Source organism: Mesoplodon bidens, assembly GCF_964165515.1.
Source record: "Mesoplodon bidens genome assembly, chromosome: 2".
In the NCBI taxonomy this organism is placed as follows: Eukaryota; Metazoa; Chordata; class Mammalia; order Artiodactyla; family Ziphiidae; genus Mesoplodon; species Mesoplodon bidens.
The window spans coordinates 111828642-111851126 of record NC_138177.1 but is presented as its reverse complement, the minus strand read 5'-3'; positions in this window follow the sequence as shown (position 1 = coordinate 111851126).

The following is a 22485-nucleotide window of genomic DNA, read 5'->3' as shown; positions in this document are numbered from 1 at the left end:
CCGATGCAGGGGACATGGTTTTGTGCCCCGGTTCGGGAAGATCCCACATGCCGCGGAGCGGCTGGGCCCGTGAGCCATGGCCGCTGAGCCTGCGCGTCCGGAGCCTGTGCTCCGCAACGGGAGAAACCACAGCAGTGAGAGGCCCGCATACTGCAAAAAAAACAAAAAACATAAAAAACAAAATGCAGCTGGATTAAATACCTTCCACTGATATTTTACAGCATTGAGGCATTATTATTATGTGGACTCTTAGCTTTCAATGTTCTGAGCCTCAAATACTGCTGCTTGTCTGCATAGCTGATCCTACACAATACCGTCTTCTGCATTCAATGAATAATGTGTTCTGGATGCTTAACAGTGAGGTACGATCTGATCTTCATCCAGCAATTTGGAGAGCAAAATGCTCTTGCAAAAGACCAAATATACCCCTTCCCATCCTTATTTGACTGGGGGCCCACAGCGAGGAAACTGGCATCTGAAGCTCGAGACAGGTTCCCAGTCTTTGTACAGACACTTCCTAATGAGGTTTCTAACCCAAGTCAGTGGTCCACACAGTGTCCTGTGATCACAGTCAATTCAGGTAAAACAAGGATAGCTCCTGAATTAAGGTTGAAAGCAGGTTTTATTCACTTGGGTATTTTTTCGCTTTCTCTGTAGACTCTGAAAGTGATTATCTTCCCAATCAGGAAACATCTACTGCAAAGGAATGCAATCCGTGTAAAACCCAAGGGCACAGTTTCTGTAACCAGAAACATGTCTCACACTGCAGAGAGGCCGCCTGGGATGTCGCCAGTGCCGTGGGACAGGGGAGGAAACCAGAATGGAGCCAGGATGCCAAAGTTCATGGAAGGGAGGTGGCTGCCTGTTTGAACAGGTGCTTTTGAAAAGCTCCTGCTGGGAAGATCCAGGGAAGTGCTAATGGATGTAATGAACCAAGACTCCCAGGGAAGCCGGAGAGAGTAATCCCGTCAGCCAGATCATTTAAAGCTAGAGCAAGGAAAACACTTTGGAGGAGAAACACAGTGGAGCCCTTCAGTGTGGCCCAGGAAATGGGCAAGAGCCCCTGAAATCGAGGGCTAATCATCAGCCTTTCAGCCCTGAAAGAAGATATGTGGTGTACTTCCAGCACAGAGACCGGAGGTAGGTGATTAGCTCTCAACAGGAGTCTCCCACCTGCTTTGGGAAGGGGTCTGGGGTGGTGAGGATAGTTTACAAAGGTAGACCACAGTGGAGGGGGAAACACAGGGCAGCTGAGGCTGAGTCCTCACACAGACCCCTCCCCCTTCCCTGCCCACCTCTGCCTCACATTGACCATCATCTCATCCTTTTCTGCAGGCATTCAAGTGGGTGCCTGCTTCCACCTTTGCCCCTGTATTTGTTTCTGATTGCTGCTGTAACAAACTACCACAAACTGGAAGGCTTAATAGGAAGAGCAGAGAAATACAATGAATGGGAAAGTTGTTAAATTTGTTGCAGTCTTCTACAGCAGATGAGGCACTGTACACAGTGATTGAGTCCAAGCCCAAGATCAGGCCTTCCTGAATTTTAATCTGAATTCTGCCATTTCTGACTGTGTGACTTGGGCAAGTAGACGTGTAACCTCCCGTGTCTCAGCTTCCTTGTCTATAAAAAAAGATAACAATAGTACACGACCAATCCTGTCTTCCCCACCTGCTTCACACTAGAAGTGGAGAATAACAGACACGTGCTTTCCCATTCTCCTTTGCTGCTAGAGGTGACCCAGTCCTGGCCAATAGGCTGCTGGAGAATTGGGGGAAATAGTTTCCTCTATAAGAAAAGGCATGGGAGGAAATGATTCTTTCTTTTACATTCCTCTCTTTCTGTTGTGGATGCTGTCATGTGAGAACGTGATGTTTGCGGCTGCCATAACCATGTCAACCATGAAAGGGAGGCCAAAAAAATGTAGAGATGTTCGGCCTGTGCCCTGATATCACTGAGCGGCTGAACTTCCCTAGAACTGCTCATCCATCCTTCTGTCAAGTGAGATGATTCAATGACTCTTCAGTTTAGGCCACTGTCCATTGAGTATTTGGATTCTTGCAACTTAGAGCATTCCAACTGATACAAATTTCGATCTTGGGGAATCATTGTAAAGATGAACTAAGATAATGAATGTCAAGTGCCTGGCACAAAGCTATCATTCTATAAATGATAAACTATAATAATTATTATTAATACCTGGGGAAAATAAGGATCTACTATTATTTGCTTTTTAACTTCCTTCTTTTCAACATTGCTAGCTCACCAATTTATGTTTATGCTGGGAAATCAGGTGAAGTCTTGTAGGCTCAACTACATTTGCTGAGTAGTTTATATCCCTATTTGGGCTCCTGGAACAGGAGTTCTTCAAGGTAAGGTGCTGTGTATCATTCATCAGTAGGCTCCATGCCTGGCACAGAGTGCCGTGATTAGATGCTCTTGGGTGGATGGATGAATGGATATAGATGGATAAATGGATGGATATGATTGGATATGAATGGTTGGGTAGAGAGTTGGATGGGATAGATAGATAAATGGATACGGATGGATATGGATTGGTGAGTGGGTGGGCACATGGTTGGATGGATGAATATGGATATGTAGGTGGGTTGATGGTTGGATAGATAGATAAATAGATGGGATAAATGGATGGACAAGTGAACTAACCCCAGAGCCTATGCAAAATCCCTTCTTACATGGCATCAGGCTTGGTAGCCTTTTGTTCTGTATAACACCAAAAAATGAAAATCAAAATCACACTTTCATAGGATCTGGCACTTCTCATTTAAATCCTAACTAATGATGTTTTACAATCTACCCAGGGTTGTGTCTACCTGGGCTAAGAATAGGTCAAGGCCACCAAAGGGATTTATCCTTCTCACTGTGATGATCAGCATCAATCATCAAATTTTATTTTATCTCATGTCTTCCTATACTCCTGTATCAGCTAGGAATTTTTTTTTTTTTTTTGGCCACACCACGTGGCATGTAGGATCTTAGTTCTCTGACCAGGGATCGAACCTGCACCCCTTGCATTGGAAGTGCAGAATCTTAACCACTGGACTGCCAGGGAAGTCCCTCAGCTAGGAATTTCTATTGGCTACTATTAACAGGCTGGATATAATGTGTAATAAACACATTACTATGAAGTTTGGATGTAGGTAGCCCAGGCCTGGTTGGTGGTTCTGCATGTCATCAGGAACTCAGGGTTTTCTCTCACTCTTTTAGCATGTGGTTTCCACCTCAAGGCTGCCTCATGCTTCAAGTATGGTCACAATCACTCCAGCCATTAAGCCTGCCTTCCAGGTAGGAAGCAGAAGGAAGAGATAAAGAACACTTCTCAACCATTTTCCTCTTTAAGGAGCCTTCCTGGAAGTTCCACTGAACAGCATCCATTTATATTTCATTGGCAGGAAATTAGTCATATGGACACAACTGTCTGCAAGGGAAGCTGGGAAACATAGTATTTTGGCTGGTGTGTGGTCACCATGCATACAACTCAAGTTCATTACTAAGAAAGTCTGGGAGGATAGTTGTTGAATAGAAACAGTCAGTTTGCCCCATCTTTACTCTGCCTTTCCCTTTTTCACCCCCAACAGTCCATCTAAGTTCTGACCTCTGATCTGTTTGGGTTTTGGTTCTTCTTTAAATCAGTGTTTAACTTTTAATGTTTATTATCTAGTCTCTGTACGGAGGGGGATTTGTGGTGTTGTTAGTGATGCACTTCAACCAAAACAGACTGAGCAACTTCACCCAGCTAGGCTGCCTCTCACTTTAAACAGAAGCCTAATGCCTCCAGGGTAACCTGCCATTAATTTGCCACCACCACCAAAGACGCAGGTGTAGAAAGAGGCAAACAACCCATTACTGAATCTTTGCTATGTCTCATTAAATCCTTCTGACCAACACTTAATGGTAAGTACCATTATTAATCCTCATTTGATAGATGAGGAAATCAAGGATCAGAGAGGTTAAGTTACCCTAAATTGCACAGCTGTGAGTGGGATTTAAACCCAGATGTGTTTTATCTCAGAGCTTTTCCTAGTATACTATACGTTTTAGTAAGTTCGGTCTGTCTCCTAAAAATAAAACCAGGCCCAAACTGGAGCCCACAGATGTGAGGTTCTGCCCAGAACACACCAGCCCCAGCCTGGTCAGGGTCACTGATTTCAGAGGTAGCTCTTGGCCCTTTGCCAATCTGCAAGACAGAAGCAGGAGGGGTAGTGGAAAGGTTCACCATTGGTCTGGTTCCCAACCTCAGTGTTGTCTAACTTCTTTCCCATCGTGGCACATGTAAAAAATGATAAACAGCAAGGGGATAACAGAGGCTGATTCAGGCCCCCTCCTGCCAGAGGATGAGAGGTCCATGTCTCTTGCCGTCCCCTCTGTCAGGAACACTAATGTCCTTATTCTGCTCCAGGCTGCAATCCAGGACCCCACATTCCATCTAGTTGTCATTTCTCTTTAGTCTTCTCGAATCTGTGACAGCTCCTCTGTCTTTCCTAGTCTTTCATCACCTTGATGCTTTTGAAGCATTCTCATCAGTTATTTTTATAGAATATCTCTCAAATTGGATTTGTTTGATGTTTTCTTATGATTAGATCGAAGGTATGTGTTTTTATCAAGAGTACATAGAAATGATGTGCCTGTCTCAGTCCATCATACCCAGGGGTTGGTGATGCCAGTGTGTCTTATAACTGGTGATGTTGACCATGAACATTTGGTTAAGGTAGTGTCTTCTGGGTTTTCCCACTGTCAAGTTATTATATTCCCATTGTAATTAACAAGTGTCTTGAGGGAGATACTTTCAGACTATTCAAATAATCTATTTCCCTTCAAACTTCTGCCCATTAATTTTAGCATGCATCTGTGGATCTTGCCTGCGGTGTTCTAAATGTGATTTTTTATATGTGCCTCATTCCCTCATTTATTAATTTTAATTCTTCTGTAAAGTTGTCCCTTCTCTCCCCTTTTATTTATTTATTAATTTGACAATTTATTTACATCAGTATTGACTCAGGAATATTTTAGGCTATGAATTATAATCTGATCTATTATTATTTATTTTGCTGCTCAAATTGTTTTAGCTCTGGCCATTGGGAGTTCTTTCAGATTAGCTTCTGTGCCCTTTTGACATGCTGTTGTCCTTTTGACATGTCCTGTGCCCTTTTGACATGCTGCTGTTGTCCTTTTGGGGGTACTTTCTTGTTTTTTGGCACCACCAAAATATTCCAGATTTATCCTGTGTTTTCCCTGCCTCAGTCCAATAATCATCACTTTTCCAAAGGAGCCCTGGTTCCTTTCAAGGGAGAACAGTATTTAGGAAACATCTGGATACTAGGTGGCATTACCTGTCATTGTAAGATAATTTAGAATCAAAACATGACTCCAGTTTTAGAGATGAGAAGTATAGGGATTAGCAAGGTTACATGATTGACCAGTGTTACACAGGGCAGAAGTGGCAGAAAAGTTCAAACCAGAACAGATCCTGCACTCTGAATCTCTCCACTAGTGTAAATGCCTTATTTATTATACACGTGAATTAATACTTGGCAGAAAAAGCGCAGATGTCCAGATAGATGTGATTTCTGGTTGATGGAGTGTTAACATCAACCAGAACACATATAAAAACAAATTTGGCATCCAATAAATATTTTTGGATAGATTCTGTTGAATGAATCATCATTATCATCAAATATTTCTTGGCCTCTGTGAAATATTCCTACTGTTCAGCTGTACTTTCATTCGCCTCTGTGAAATATTCCTACTGTTCAGCTGTACTTTCATTCCTTTCTGGAACATGATAGGGCATATGCAAAAGAATAAAGAACATAGAAAAATAAAAACCATGGCAGGTTCACTTTCTGGGTCCCTGTGGTCTTTGGATGGAAATTTGATGGCAGAGTTCACCCTCCCTTTGACATGTTGCTTTACTAAAGCCAAAAACCAAGTCTTAGGACAGTGACTTGTGTTTGGCACGTGCAGAGCAGAGTGGACCTGGCATTGCTGCCCCCAGGCTGGGTCCTATCTGGCTTTGAGCATCATGATCTGATCAATTACAGCCGGGGGCAGGACAACAGTGGCTGCAGAGACTGAGCCTGGATGGGCAGGACTACAGTTGAATTCTCTGTACCTTGTAGTCCAGGCCCTTGGGTCAGCTGAGAGATGCATCCACACTGCTGGGAAAGAGACCTAGCAACTCCACTCCCTTCTTGTCCTTCCTATGTTTAATTCTCAACACCAAAGCCACTTCTCGCTTCAGTCGTGGCCAGGAATCCAAGACACACATTAAGGAGAGAAAGAAAACATGGTGGCCTGACTGAACGAGCTTAATCCAGAGGGAGGAGACCTGGTTTCTCAGTCCAGTTTTGCACTAACTGGTTGTTTATACCAGGAAAGATCTTTCGTCTCTCTGAGCTCCACTTACCTGGCCTCAAAATGATAGGGTTGAACTAGATGACCTCTAAGGCCCAATCCTGCTTTGAAATTCTAGGATGCTTCAAATTCCTTTCCAGAATTTCTCTAAAAGGGCCATGGGCCAGTTGTGGTCTCATTGGTAGAACTCTTGCGCCACCTAGTGGCTTATTTGGAGCCCTTTTCTCCCTAAAATGCCTTCTGCTCACAGGTCTTTCCTCCATTGAAGTAAGAGAATAAAGCCAGTTCAGCCCTTCCTTTGCGGGAGTAAGACAAACTGCCAGACCTGGGAGAAACAGGTGTTTAATTCACGTCCTAGAAAGATATTTTGTGTGAACACACTGCCACTTCCTATGGCAAAGACCTTGCCATAGAGAAGTATAGGGATTAGTGAGGTTACATGATTGCCCAATGTTACACAGGGCAGAAATGGCAGAAAAGTTCAAACCAGAACAGATCCTGAGCTCTGAACCTCTCCACTTGTGTAAATGCCTTATTTATTATAAATGTGAATTAATACTTGGCAGAAAAAGTGAAGATGTGCCAGATAGATGTGATTTCTTGTGTGGTGGGCATGTGGTTCCAAATCTGGGCTCCTGATGTCAGGAACACCCAGCGAGATGCCCTGACACATGCAATGGGGAAATGTGTTTGGGTTACCCCCTGTGTGCTAATTTGTTACACGCTGGTCCTTAATGCTATCAGCTGTTCCGCAGTTAACACTCATTAAGCGTGCATGCAGTGCTTCCATCCTAGGCCTTACCCTGCTGTCAGAACCCTCCACGAGACATCTGACGCAGAAAGAGAAGGGAAGGACCCCTTGGGTCACCTGCCAACTTGGACCAATTCTTCATCATTTGGAAGCTCCCTCTGAGTTTTTCCTTTTCCTGACATTCCCATCTGAATAAAGACCATTTCTGAAGCCTGCCTGGCCCTCCTTTGAAGCACCTGAGTCATCCTTGAGCTGTGGTGCATTTATCCCACACATTTGCCCAATGTTGCCACTAATCCTGGAAGGATAGACACTACCTGATGGCTCATCACCCCTCTCATAGTGACTGCTGTTCTCCTGGAGCCAGAAGTTCCACATCATTTGCCTTCTGTTTCTATATCCTGGTGGGGCAAGTACAGGCAGCAGTATCGGTGTCCACTGTATAGGCAAGAAAACCCAGGTCAAAAACGGGTTAGGTGACTCTCCCCAGATATACAAGTAGGGAGTGGTGGAGTGACACCAGAATGAAGGCGTTCTGACACCCTGTTCAATTAAGCAATGTTTGGTACTTTGTTTTTTATGGTCTCAGTGAGGGGACCATTGGTTCTTTAATTTTCACCACAAACACCATTGAAAACCATTCATTGCCTGTGCCTTAAATAGCTGTGTTTTTCTGTTTGGGGTTTTTTTTCATGCCAAGCAAGACAGTGTAGTCAGTGGAGGAGAGGGCACTGGGATGGGAACAGAAAACCTGGGTTCTTTTCTGTCATGGCCTCTGCCAAGCTGGGTGGGCTGAGGAATCACAACCCCTGAGGCTTTAATTTCCTCATCTCTGAAATGAAAAGGCTGGACTAAGGTTCCTTCCCTTCCAGAACTCCATATGTATGAAGAAAGAGCACGTCTGATTTAAGGTATGTTTCGATATCTCTCTAACTCTGGGTCTATCCAAATAAAATGATTCAGTGCAGATATCTTGTCTAAAAATTAAGTATCATTCATCTGGACAGTCCAGATTGTTCAGGTGGATTTATTTCTTTATTGATTTTTAAGCTTTTTTCTTTCCTTTTCTATCTTTCTCTCTCTCTCTCTCTTTTTAATGTCCTGGTCTGTCCTTGGTACAAAATTTCATTTCCAGGTTATAAATTCCTAGGGTAGTGATGGCAACTAGGTTTCATCTTGAGTGCCCTTCAAATCAGTGGGCATTGGCTGTCAGGAGCTCTGTGTTAACAGTTCATGCTCGGGACTTCCCTGGTGGCGCAGTGGTTGAGAATCCGCCTGCCAATACAGGGGACCCGGATTTGATCCCTGGTCTGGGAAGATCCCACATGCTGCGGAGTAACTAAGCCCATGTGCCACAACTACTGAGCCTGTTCTCTAGAGCCCACGAGCCACAACTACTGAGCCTGCGAGCCACAGCTAATGAGCCTGTGCACCACAACTACTGAAGCTTGCGCACCTAGAGCCCGTGCTTGGCAGCAGAGAAGCCACCGCAATAAGAAGCCCATGTACCAAAACGAAGAGTAGCCCCTGCTCGCTGCAACTAGAGAAAGCCAGTGTGCAGCAATGAAGACCCAGTGCAACCAAAAAAAAAGAAAGAGTCCATGTTCTAAGGCTCTTGGGGAGAAGAATTGGTTAGCCATGTCTGCCATGGGCATGGGCTGGGGATATATGGAGGTCGAGGTCTGTGTCTACAACAGCAGTGGACAATCTGGTTTCCCATGCCATGCTCAGAGGCACAGAGCTAGGACAGAGACTGAAATCCAGGCCTCCTCCCTTCAAGTTCAGCTGCCTCTCACCCGAATCTCCCTCTCAATTGGATGTCTGGGCAATCAGATGCTTTTTGATGACAATGATGATGAAATTGATGGTGCTGTGGCAACAGGCTCCCTGCCTAGTCTCTCTGAGCAGTTTTTTATACACCCCACAGATGTGTTTCTTCCTTTCTGTGGGACAGAAAGGCTTAACACTTGACAGGAGATTGACCAGGTGACTTTAATAAATGGCTCATGTCCCCATTAAAACATGCCTTTCTCCTCCTGGCCTGTCCCGAAAGACTTCTAAAAGACATGGGAGATTGGGATTGACCTAAATACACTAATATGTATAAAATAGATAACTAATAAGACTTGCTATATAAAAAATAAATAAAATAAAATGCAAAAATTCAATAACTAAATAAAATAAAAGACATGCCTTGTACAAAGACAGGTGGCAGCAGGGGGACAGCATCTGGGCTGCAGGTGGGAGGGCAGAGGGGAGGGCAAGGGGACAACGGGACCAGCCTTCTTGGCCTCGCAGAGGGGCATCTGAGAGAACAATGATAGCTCGTGGCCTTCCAAATGGCAAAGGCACAGTCAAGGCAAGCCTGGCTGTGGAGCGGCTGCCCACCCAGAGGAACTCGCTGTTCTGTGAAGGAACATTCTGTGTTCCCTGCCTGGCAGCCAGCATCCGGCCCATCAGCCTCCCCTGACTGCACATCCAGCGCCCCGACAGCTTTCTCACGGGGCACCTGGAGCTTCTGCCCTGAGCAGATGCCTGGGCTCTGTGTTCCCACAGAGCAAGTTGCCTGCAGCGGTCCATCCATCTTTCTCACCTTCATCTGGGAGACAGTGCAGCCCCCCTGGGCTCGTGCAGGAGCCTCTGGCCTGGCCCAGGAGGGAAGATGCTGTCTGGGTGGAGAAGGCAGCCTGGGCCCTGGGCATGGGAGACTCTGGATCCCATCCAGGGCCCTGGAGCCTGAATGCCCTTTTGTTTGCAATGAAATAAATCTACCCTTTAAAAAAGCATCCGCGTTGCCCAAATCCCGGGTAAAGTGGGTGCAGTTGACAAGCTGCTAGGAAGGAATTCCTCAAGCTCTGTGGGCCACGAAGCCTCTCCAGGGAAGCCTGGGCCTAGCTCTCAGTGTGCATGGGGTTCCCTCGACACATGCCCTCCCTTCACAGGCGGGCAACTCCACAGTGAGGAAGGACCAAACCAAGTCTCAGAGCTGCAGAGAAGGGGCTCTGGATCCCACGTTAGGTCTGGGAAAGGCCCATCTTTTCTGGAGCAGTGAGCCTTCCAGTCCACTCCTCAGGGCAAGGCCTTTCCATCCTCTTCTCTCTGTTCACATGCAGGGCCCACCCAGCTCCCACAGGACTCCCACAGGACTCCGGTCTAACCAAGTAGGCTAGTCCTTTCTTTGCCACCATCAGTGCACATCCCTCAATCACGGAAACCCCAGGAGGCCAGATGTCTGCTACACAAGGGTGTATTATTGATTTCCACAATATGATTATCACCACAGGGTGAGAAACTGAATATGATTTGGGTCCTAAGAGACCTTAAGTCACTGTCAAAGGTGACCTTGTTATCAATCAGCTGAGACCTGGGGCTAAGTTTCTGTCTCCCAGGATTCCACAAAGGACCCTGCAGGAGAGGAGGGAACATTCCACTGACCAGGCTAAGCTGAATCCCAGCTACTCAAGCCATCCTTGCCCTTGGGATTGGACCAGGACATTTTTGTAAGCATTCCTGACCCAAGCTATCTTGTTAGATTTCTTTACACACCTGGCCCCATTTCGTGTTCCGATCCATCATGCATTTGATTGTAAGGCAGAGACTGCTCCCGTGCATAAATACACTCCCTGCCAGGCTCAGCAGGAAGGTCCTCTGACAGATAAGCAAACAAGCATGTATTATCTGCTATGTTCCATGCACTGTGACAGGCTCAGGCTCCCCCATGGGTCCTCATGAGGCTTTCAGATATGGGGGAAAAGAATCAGTGCAAAACGTTACATGTGCCGTGTTAGAACGAAGTATCAGGTTTCATGGGGGCACAAAGTAGGTACAGGAGTTGGAGGGGAGACAGCAGGAAAGCTTCCCACCACCTGGATTGTTTTGAGGATGAAACTTACAATGTGGAGCTCTTCCATAGGCTCTTAGATCTTTTTGCCAGGCTTCGGTCCTGATGGTCACAGGCTATCTGCTGGCCCTGTCTGGTGGGGACCAGCATCTGGGGTGTGGATCGAGTTCTCCAGGCTCCCAGGAGATGGTTAGGACACCAGATTGTCGGTATCCTAGTTTTCCACAGTGGGAACTGTGTACGTCGATGACAGAGCATCCCTGCCTAGAGGGAGGCCACTCCTTCTCTGGCACAACCTTGCCCAGGAAATCCCAAATAAATGTTCTCTTCAATAAGAGCCATGTGTATCAAAGAAACACTCCAAGCCAGGGAGAAAATAATTAAAAGAAACAACCCATCCACAGCCAGAGACTTGAACGTTGCCCAGGAAATCCAGCTAGGTTTGTCCAGAGAGCCACAGACTTGTGATTTTACGTGGAATGGCTAAGGAAAAACATGTTCCCTGTGTACTTCCGGACCCACCCTGCTGCATCATCGGGACAGTTCGGTTTCTCCCTGCACCCAAATGCATGCTTCGAGGTATTATATCCCTTCATGATTTCATCTGTCCATGGGCCTTATGCAGTAGAGTTACTGTCATAGTGATGCTATATCACATGTGTGTTAACATGGAAATACCACCTACAGCATAGACAGTAATTGACAGCTAATGACCAAAGACAGCTTCTTCTTTACCTTGCCAATCTCACTACCCAGCATGAAACTAAATTCGAACATGAATTGTCTAAATTAACTAAATTCTAGCATGAATTGCTAGGTCATGCTAGAGTTTATGGAGCATGCTCTCTGTTTTTCTATTTGTTATATTATTTAATTAGTTTTTCCTCTTGCTCGATTTCTCTGCTCCATGCAGGCTTAGGGAAGCCACACATCTGCTTATTACAACCTCTGAAAGTGCTTAGAATTTACAAGCACTGTGCGCTTTGGAGAAACCACATGCCCTTTAGAGGCTCCTCTAAATCAACCTCTCTGGTGGCTCTGAGGTGCGTTATTGTATCCAGTTCACCCTCTCTCTGGATCTTGATGGGGTGTGTGAGCCAAGGAGGCTGGGCGCGCTGGGGCCAGGGTGTGGAATGCTCGCTGAGCCTCGTTTCCTCTGGCTTCTCCCCAGGCAGCAGCAAGAAGGAGGCCTTCGTACCCACCCACCAGGTGCCATCCCCCGGGGGCCGAGGAGGTGTGACCAACACAGATTGCTGCATCTCAGTAATAGCTGGGTAGAGCCAGGAGCAAAACTCACTTTTGCTTTTACTTATTGAAAATCATGATCCGAGCTATGTGCTGCCTTTACTATCTTTTTTTTTTTTTTTTTTGCGGTACGCGTTTTTTGTGGTACGCGGGCCTCTCACTGCCGTGGCCTCTCCCATTGCAGAGCACAGGCTCCGGACGCGCAGGCTTGGCGGCCATGGCCCATGGGCCCAACCGCTCCGCGGCACGTGGGATCTTCCCGGACTGGGGCCGTGTCCCCTGCATCGGCAGGCGGACTCTCAACCACTGAGCCACCAGGGAAGCCCTGTGCTGCCTTTAAAAAAAAAATCATTCCTGAGTGTAAAAGCAGTAAACTATCCATTGCCACGGATTACTTTTAAGACGTGCTTTAGGTCCTTGAGGAAGTTGCACCACCCATAATGAATCCTGAGAGAGAGGGGAGGGGGGCGATGATCAGGAGGCAGAGCAGGGAGGGGAGCGCCCGATAGTAACTTCAGGCTATAACTTTCCAGCTAAGAAAGCGACGCGTGGGTTCGGATCCCTCCAGCCCAGGGCAGTGTTTGCTGGGCACTTCGGGCTGTAGGGCTCCCTGGAGCACAGCCTGGCGCCTCAGAGGGTCGGGCCTCTCGGGCACTCTGCTGTCACCCTGAAACCCAAGGCTTGTCCCAGGTACACGACAGCTCCTGTGCCCGACGTCCACTTTTAGGCTGTGCCATTGTATAGAATCAGAATCTACTCAGAAGAGATGCCTTGTACTCAGGGGCCTTCAGGAAGCACCGACTTGGTACCCCCCAAATGGCAAACACTGGTCTAGATACCAAGAATCCAGCAGTGAAGCCGACACAATTGCTGTCATCATGGCGCTAACGTTCTTGGGAAGGCGACAGCCAATCAACAAACAAACACATGGCTGTATAACCTAGCATCTGATAGTCATCCACATCAGGAAAAGCGTAAAGCAAGGTGGGAGGATACGAGCTCCTCTGGGTGGGGTGGTCAGGGAAGGTCTGCAGATGAGCTGCCCTTTGAGCAGAATCCTGAGTGGAGAGCATTTCAGAGGGACCAGTGGGTGCTTAGAAGAAAGGAGAATCTGGCAAAGAGCACTATGGACGCTAAGAATAGCTACTACTATTAAGTGTTTATTGTGTATGTTACACCTTGTGTGCTCCTTACATATATATTGTCTTAATTGTCACAAAAGTCGTATGACACTGGTACAATTACTCTCCCATCTCATAGATGCTGAAAAAGAGGCTGAAGGATGACCTAGTTTGCCTCAGATCTCATAGTTAGGACATGGCAGCGCTGAGGCTTGAGCCTGTATCTAGGCTGAGTTCAAACCCCCCTCTTCCCAGCCTGTAAGCCACATTGCTCTGTGCTGCCGCATGGAGGGTGCTCTCAGGCCCACAGGGCTTTGTGCAGGGGAAAGAAGGTTTCTGAGGTTGTGTGTTGCCTGGAAGATGTGTTGCTCTTCGTGCAAATCGCTTTCTTTTAGGATTGTTTTCTTTCTCTTACCTGGAAACACTGTCCAACTAAAGCTACTTTTGGAGGTGTCTTGCTGAGTCTTTGCTGCTTCTCTGTTTTTATGAGGTAAATGTGACTGCTACCAGGATGACCGCGAATGCTACTCTGGTCCTCAGCTTTATTTCAGGGCTTCCTGGGGGTGCCAAAAAGTTGCACAACTCTTTTAAGAACCTCGCATATGGGATTCACACTTGTAAGGTTGCTTCATTCTTACGTTAGCCCTAAGGTCAGAAATAAGTGTAAAGTGTAACCATCTCAGCAAATGCTTCATCCAGTAGAACCACATGGACACAGGGCAGTGTGGTGGAAAGAACAGCAATTTGGAATCAGCCAGTTTGTAGTTTTGTAGAGTCAGACCAAGAAAACACACACACACACACACACATACACAGAAAACAACAACAACAAAAACCAATCTGCATGACCCTGAGCAGATAATAGTCCTCTCTGAGCCTCTGGATCCTCATCTAAAAAATGTCAACTTCCTTCCACCCTCTTCAGCCTGAGAATATGTTTCGTATGAAGGATCTCCTTCATCCCTCCCCAGAAGACAAGAAAAAACACAAACAAAACTCCTAGTGCAGAGCCCAACTCCTGTCTCTGGATGTGAAATGCCTGGATGCTATAAAATTACTCGGTATTTATCCATGCTCAAACAGTAGTTTGGGAGGCAAAACAAGGTCATTGAAGGATGTCCCTTCGGGCAGAAGCAGCACAGAGAGCACCCCGAATCAAGATAAATAAGAAACCACCCCAATAAACACATTTTGGATTTTAAAAACTTGACCCAAAATACAAATGTGTGGGTAGGTGTAGATGTGATTAGTCGTTAAGGCATGGATTCTGAGCCAATCCCTTGAGTTCAGATTCTGACTCTGCCACTTACTAGCTGTGTGACCCTAAGTGACTTAATTGACAGCTCTGTTCCTTTATTTCACTCTTTATAAAACACAGATAATAACAGCACCTACCCCAGAGTTATTGTTAGATAAATGTGTACACACGTACACAGAGTCCCTGACAAAATAAGCACCATTTAAGTGTGGGTTATTTTATAAGGGAAAGACCAGGTAAGTGCTGGTGCTTAATACTGGTTTCTAAAAACAAACAAACAAGCAAAAATAAACAAAAAACAAGAAGAAGGAAAAGAAACGAGACAAACTAAAGGCTCTTCCAGGTAAGACCACCTAGTTTAGGGGGAAAACTCCAGGCCATGAGAAAGACACTATTGCTTAATTATCCAGGGAATAGCATTCCCTAGGAAAAGCAACTCAAAATGTGACCAGGAAAAGCGGACCCTTGGCTGAAGACGTGTGTGGCAGCTCTCGGTTGGGGCTGGATGCAGCTACTGGGCTCTCTGACTCATCCTGGGGAGCAGGGGGAATGTTACGTGCACACTGCATTGTCGTTAATTAATTTCTCAAGGGCTGCAGTAATCAGGATGCTCATTAATGTGTTTCAGCCTGCCTTTCATTTAGAGAATGAGTAACAAATGTAAATGCAGTCTACTTAGAAACTTTAAAAACCATTCAGTGCCGTAGTAGGAGAGGAGACACCCTGGTATGTCTCTAAGGAAAAGAAAAAAAAACGCACGAGGGCTTCTTTAATCACATGAAAGACGAGCAATTCTAAGTCGACAGCAACAGAGGCTCCCTGTGGCTTTTCAAATATTATCATTTGGAACTGGCTGTCCCTCTGCTCTTGTGCGATGCTTGAAGATGCCATGCTCCAGCCATATTTATATTCCTCCCAGCAGGGAGCCTGATCCTGACAGGTAGGTTCGGGGTGGCGGGGGGCGGTCTGGGGGTGTCCAGGGCTTGGCAGGGCCATTCCAAAGGGGCCGCTCAGAGCTCATCGGGATGGGCAGCCAAAAAGGCTACGAGAGGAAGCCGGGCCCCCAAAGGCTCCCCCTACCGGAGGCCTGGCTGCCGGGCCAGGTTTGGGACACAGGCTGGTGGTTTCTCTAATTCTTCAAGGCCAACCTCAGGATTACATGTACTCTTCCTCGCTCTGATCTTGACCTCCTCTGAGGAGGTGCTTGAAACCACACCAATTCCCTCTTCTCTATGAAGTCAGCACATTTCAGAGGACCCTTTTGTAGACCTGGACCCCTTCTTCCCCAGCTAGTCCTGTTACATGACTATAGAAAGGGCTTAGAACAATGTCTCGCTGATAGTAAAGCCGTCTACAAGAGTTTATTATTCTTGTTGTGCTATTGGTGGCCACTGGCAGAGGGTGGCCACAGGATTTGGGGCCTCTGTCCCTCCAGTTTTCCACACTGGGCTTCCTGACCATAATTGCCATGCAAGTCATCACATAACCAGTCATAGCATCTTGGACTGTGACTCAAACTTCCATCCTTCCTAGTCCCCATCCTCTCCTACTCTCATTTTTACCCTCCCCCACTGCAAGGGGCAGGGGGCTGGGCTGAGGTCTACACCTTCCCCTCTAGAGTAGGACATGCCTCCAGCGGAGATGATGATCAGCCCACAGAAAGCAGAGATTCCCCCGCACAGAAAAGGAATGCCAAGGAATCTGCGCACATTTTTCCTCCCCAGGGAAAATAATCATTCAGTCACTTACACATGCACTGCCCCGTTTCACCCTACCCTCCCGATGACCTTGAATATAAGACTCTCACATGTGTCCCCACCAGCCTTTCCTTTTAAGTTCAAACATCTATTGAGCACCTACTGTGCGCCAAGCTCGATGACAAGTGCTAGGGATACAACATGGATGAGTCTGTACCCTTAAGGAACGTACAGTCTAGGGATTAAGCCACACCCAGAAACACAACACCAATAAATGAGAGCACAGAGGAGAATATGTCGCCCAACCTCGGCTCCCTGGAGGGGATGCAATGTAGGCTTGGTCGTCAAGGACATGTAGCAGGGCCCAGGCAATGGGCAGTGGGTGGGCATTCCAGACACGGGCAGGGGACATCATGGCATCTGCCACCAAGGTGAGCACAGTGCATGACCCACAGTAGGTGCTCTGCATGCCCACTGAGCTGGTTGATGCAAGGTGGCAAAAGCCAATGGATTCTGCCAGAGCGTGAACTCTGTGCTGCACTGGGAGATGGCGCTGAAGAGGGGCTAAAGCCCTGAATCTGAGCAGGTCCTTGAGTGCCAGGCCCTTATCTGTAGACCTTATCTTACAAGAGTTTGAAGCAAAGGGGTGACATGGTTGGTATTACATCTTATTCACGCAGTATTCCACTACCCCAGAGGAAGCCCCCTGAGAACGCTGAAGAGTAAGGCTGTAAAGATCACAGTTTTATACTCTGGTATCGTAAGGAGCTGTTCCCCAGCCATATGAGAACCAAGTTGCTCCTTTGTTAAACAATTTGATAGCTGGATATCTAATCTTGAGATGCTTGGTTGAAAGTTCATAGGTTGAAACTTTCAATCTCTACCTTAGTTCCTAATCTGTAAATAGAACATTTGAATTGTATTGAAAGGTTTTCTCCTCCATAAAGCTGTCCTATTAACCAAGGTTTGTTCCTGTCTCCTGCCCTTAACCCCTACGATGCAGTGTCACGGGCCTACTTGTACACTTATGGGTCTATATCACAATATTACAGCCTGGACCTGGATCAACTTCTCAGATGTAACATGTGACAGCATAAAGAATTTTTGTTCCAGGCTTTGACACAAATCGGGCCAAGGCTGAAATTCAAAGGAGTGGTGTTTACTGCAGTATCTAGTTTTAAACCTGAATCGTGCCTCACTCTTTAAGATTTTTGTTACATTTTAGTGATTTTTCTGAAGATTAAATAAAATAATGGTAAGGGGCTTAGAAATGTTCTATCTATAGTAAGCCCTCAAGAATGTTGCCTCTGTTCATTACTATTCACACAGGCAGTTCTGCTGAAGATTCAAGTCATTTGTTTACCTCTGGGGGTTGAGAGAAATTTATCAACTGTGAGAAATGAGTTTGGCTTTTTTTTTTTAATGTTGATTACTTTGGCCTCATTTTACTATTGTATTGTTCTTTAATGTTTTGTATTTATGTCTTGGGCCCCTGAGTAGACTATAAGGAGTTTGAGGGCAGAGATCTTGTTGGGCTTCTGTTTTTATATCCCTCACAGCACTCAGTACCATTCCTGGCACATAAGAGATGTTCAATAAATACATGTAGATGGACTAGATGCATACAGGGCTCTATAAATGAATATTAGAGTATTCTTCACCACAATACCTGGCAAGTCATTATCTGCTCCACGGTCCTTTTCTTTGCCATTACTTCTCAGCTCAGAAAAAATGAGCAAGACAAGGGTCCTGGGGTAAAGAACCCCCAATATTATAAACCATGCCAGCTGCCTGGTTTGCACACCCTGACTCACCTCTGGGTCTCTTTCTCACACTCTACACTGGCCCAGCAGAACTGATGACCTTCTCTGCCCTCCAGGCTCCAGGGAACCAGAGGTAGCACCAGCTCCCCAGGCTGTTTCTTTTGCTAAGATGCAAATGACTTCTTCAGAGTTCAAGAGCCAAACTGGAGAGGTGGCCCCCTCCCTAGGTCACCCACAGCAAGTTGGGACAAACTGGGTTGGCTCCATCTTCCCTTTCAAATAATAGGCCGTTCAGTCTTCGGGAGAGAAATGACTCAGCAACCCCAGGGCCATTCTGGCGGCTCAAACAGCTGCCAGCTGGGCAGCCCATTTCAAACAACCAATTAGTATGAGCACCACAAGTTGATCAGAACAAATCCAGGCACCTCTCCCTGCAAAAACTAGAAGGGCACCCACATCTGCATGGAAAAATGAAGTTGTTTCACCTTCCGCGGCATTGTTCCACTCCAAGGAACAAGCTTTATTTCTCTCAAAACTTGGCTTTCCTTGACCTGCCAGATGAAAAATGCTATGAAGTTACTGAAATCATCTGCTAAGGGAAATGAATCCAAGCTCAGTGCTAGACGTTTGCTGCTTTTTTCAAAGCACATCTGTCAGCCTGTCTTATAAGCAAAATAGAATGTCACTACCAGGTAAAGACAGTAATTATTTCAGTTAGCAATTGTATTAGATGTAGAAGGTAAGGAATAAAGGAATAAAGATGCTGGACCCAGCACAACCATTCACTACCTATGTTTCTCTTTCCTGTTCTGGCTAAGGTAGCAAATAAACAGAGTGAATTCAGCGGTGGGATGATAGAGGCTTTCCCTGCTAGTGGACTGAATCACCATTCATCCTTCACTGCCTGATGAAGAAGCAGCACAACACTGGAGACCACACAGACATGAGATGCCAATAGTGCTTGGTCTACCCTCAGTCCGATACTGTCCTTGGTGCCCAGTGACCCTTGCAGAAAATGAAAAACTATAGGGTTGTATGGTAGTTAGTGAAACAATAATTTTAAAGATATTTTCAGCTGTATTGCTAAATGAAATAAGGAATTCCCTTATTGGATAGCTGGATATCTAATCTTGATATACTTGGTCTAGAGTATTTTTATTCCACATTTCCTTAGACCATTCTTTGGATTTTAAGTGTACGTATTGTTGGAATGGGAGGAAAGAAAAGAGAGGGGGCAGGAGATAGAGCAAGGGCCACCTTATTCTGGAAGGACTGACTAAATTGAGTTAATATGGCAGAAGAGACTGAGCCAGCTGATAATCTTTTTGCAAATGTAGCACATTTGAAGTTTCTTCTTTGATTCGTGCCTCTCTGTGTTATCTGAAAAGTCTATCACTAAAGCAAAAACTGACAGTATTTCAAGGAGTAATTGACAAATCCATGATCAGAGTGGGAGATTTAACACTTTTTTCTTAGTAATTGATAGATCAAACAGCCAAAAACATTCAGTCAAGTTAAAAAGATTTTGAACAACATGATTAACAAGTTTGATGTAAAGAACTTATACAAAGCACTGCACTGAACCACTGGAAAGTATATATTCTTTCCAAAATCACACATTACATTTACGAAAACTGATGTTGAATTAAGGCTTAAAGTAAATATCAAATCTCAAAAAAGTTTAAAGAATCAGTATTATAAGACTGTACCAGGGCTTCCCTGGTGGCGCAGTGGTTGAGAGTCCGCCTGCCGATGCAGGGGAAACGGGTTTGTGCCCCGGTCCGGGAAGATCCACGTGCCGCGGAGTGGCTGGGCCAGTGAGCCATGGCCGCTGAGCCTGCGTGTCCGGAGCCTGTGCTCCGCAACGGGAGAGGCCACAGTGGTGAGAGGCCCGCATACCGCAAAAAAAAAAAAAAAAAAAAGACTACCATCATTAAGTTAGAAAGCAGAAAAAAATTACAACTTAAAACCTCCATACATTTAGACATTTAAAAGCACATTACTTAAAGATCCAGAGACAGAAAGCAGATTGTAGTTGCCGGGCCTGAGAGGAGAGAGGAATGGGGGAGTGGCTGCTTAATGGGGATGGGGTTTTCTTTGGGGTAATGAAAATGTGTTGGAACTCGATAGAGCTAGTGGTTGCACAACATTGTGTATGTACCGAATTGTACACTTCAATATGGCTAACATGTTATGTGAATTCCCTACTCAGTAAAGAAGTGCTAGTTATCTCTGTTTAAATCCTAATCTGTGGAAACATGGGTGTGTACCGTTTCTGAAACTTTTTCAAGCTATTATGTGTGCACTTTTCTGTGCTATATGAATATATGTTTACACCTTCTATATTATGCTTCAAGAAAGAGTTTTATAAAAGCAAAAACAGGGGCTTCCCTGGTGGCGCAGTGGTTGAGAATCTGCCTGCTAACTTAGGGGGCACGGGTTCGAGCCCTGGTCTGGGAAGATCCCACATGCCCCGGCTGGGCCCGTGAGCCACAACTACTGAGCCTGTGCATCTGGAGCCTGTGCTCCGCAACAAGAGAGGCCGCGATAGTGAGAGGCCCGCGCACCACGAAGAAGAGTGGCCCCCGCTTGCCACAACTAGAGAAAGCCCTCACACAGAAATGAAGACCCAACACAGCAAAAATAAATAAATAAATATATTACTAAACTCCTACCCCCAACAACAAAACAAAACAAACAAACAAAAAAAAAGCAAAAACACATTACTTACTAACTTGGGGGTTAACATGAAATCAAAAAGTGTAAAGAGCAAGAATCGCATGACACTGCATTCAGAATTTATGGTATGCAGTGAATTCACTCAGATCACAGAAAAGTAGCCATGACAGAGGATGATGATGAGTTCTCCAAAGTACACATGAAAGAAAACAGCTTTAAATGTTTATTTGGTAAAAGAAGAAAGGCTTAAAATTAATAAGTGAAGCATCAACCATGAGAAGGGAGAAACAAAACAACAGAATATTCCCAAAGAAAGTAAAAAGAAGGAAACAACCTTAAACAAAAGAAACAGATAATAGATACAATTAAGATGATCAACAAAGCCAAAGACTGGCTCTTTGAAGAGACTAACCCCTGGAAAGACTGATTAAGGAGATTTTAAAAATAGAGAGAGAGAAGGTACAAATAATATTTGTAATAATATTTGTAATATTTACAAATATTACAAATGTAAATATTACATGTAAAAATTACAAATGTAAATATTACAAATGTAAATAATATTTACAAATAATATTTGTAAAAAAGGAGAACACACAAAGATCAAAAGGATAATAGAAATATAAGATAGAAAACCTTATGCCAGTAAGTTGGAAAATGTACATTTCAAATGGAAAACATCCTAGAAAAATATAACTTACCAAAGTTGACTAAATAAGAACTAGAAAGCATAATCAGTAGTAAAAAAATCTTCCCACAAAAGAAATCTTAGGTTTCCAGAGTTCTATTTGTGAGTTCTAGGAGACATTTTAATTACAGCCTCTGATTACGACCAGTATGTTAAATATGCAGGATGCACGGGATGTAATTGAGAAAGTGATCATATTGTTGCCTCCTACTGTCCCTTTAAATCTTCTCACCCGCCATTGGATGAAAACTCAGACTTTTGTGGTTATTATTGAATAATAGAAATGATTATATTTACTTTTAGACATAAACCCTGAATCAAATTAGTAACTTAAAATGCCCAGTACAATGTAATAAGCTAGGCTTTCAATTTAAAAGTTAAGACTTCACTCCATTCTTTTCCCCCATCTAGGGGCTGTGGCTGGCTGACCACCTATCTAGGGGGCAGGAGATGGAGTCAGAGTCTTCTCTTTCTCTCTTCCACCTTCTCAATCATCCCTCCCTCATCAGTCAGGGTCCAATCAAGGAGACAAAAAACGTACCAGTTATTTGAGAAAGAAGTAAATATAAAGTGTTATTAACTAAATGTAAAGTTACTAACTAGGCAACTGAAGAGAATTCTAAGGTATCATAAATGTAGCAATTTCATGAAGCAGCTACCATCTCCAGGGTTGAAGGAATAAAAGGATGAGGTTAATATTCTTAAGGCTTCAAAGCATAGACAAGGGACCCCACAGAGCTGAAACTCTGGCTCCTGAGGAGGAAGTGATGCTTGGCTGGTGCTGGTGTCTCCGAGCTCAGAGGAAGGAGCCCATGAGGTCAGAACCCAGACTCCGAAGAGGAGGTGGCTGGCCAAGACACAGTCATGTTTCAGAGTGAAGGAGTGGATACGATGAGTCTGGTCCTGGAAGTTTTGTAGAAAGTGCAGACGGGATTGGCTGGTGCTGTGGAAGGAACTGCCACTGCAGGGGTGAAGAAGTGGTGCTGGAGCGACACTCACAAGGACCACGAACCGACAGAAGTCCACAGGAGAAAAGCAGGGAGGGCACATCTCTTCTGTTCCTCCAG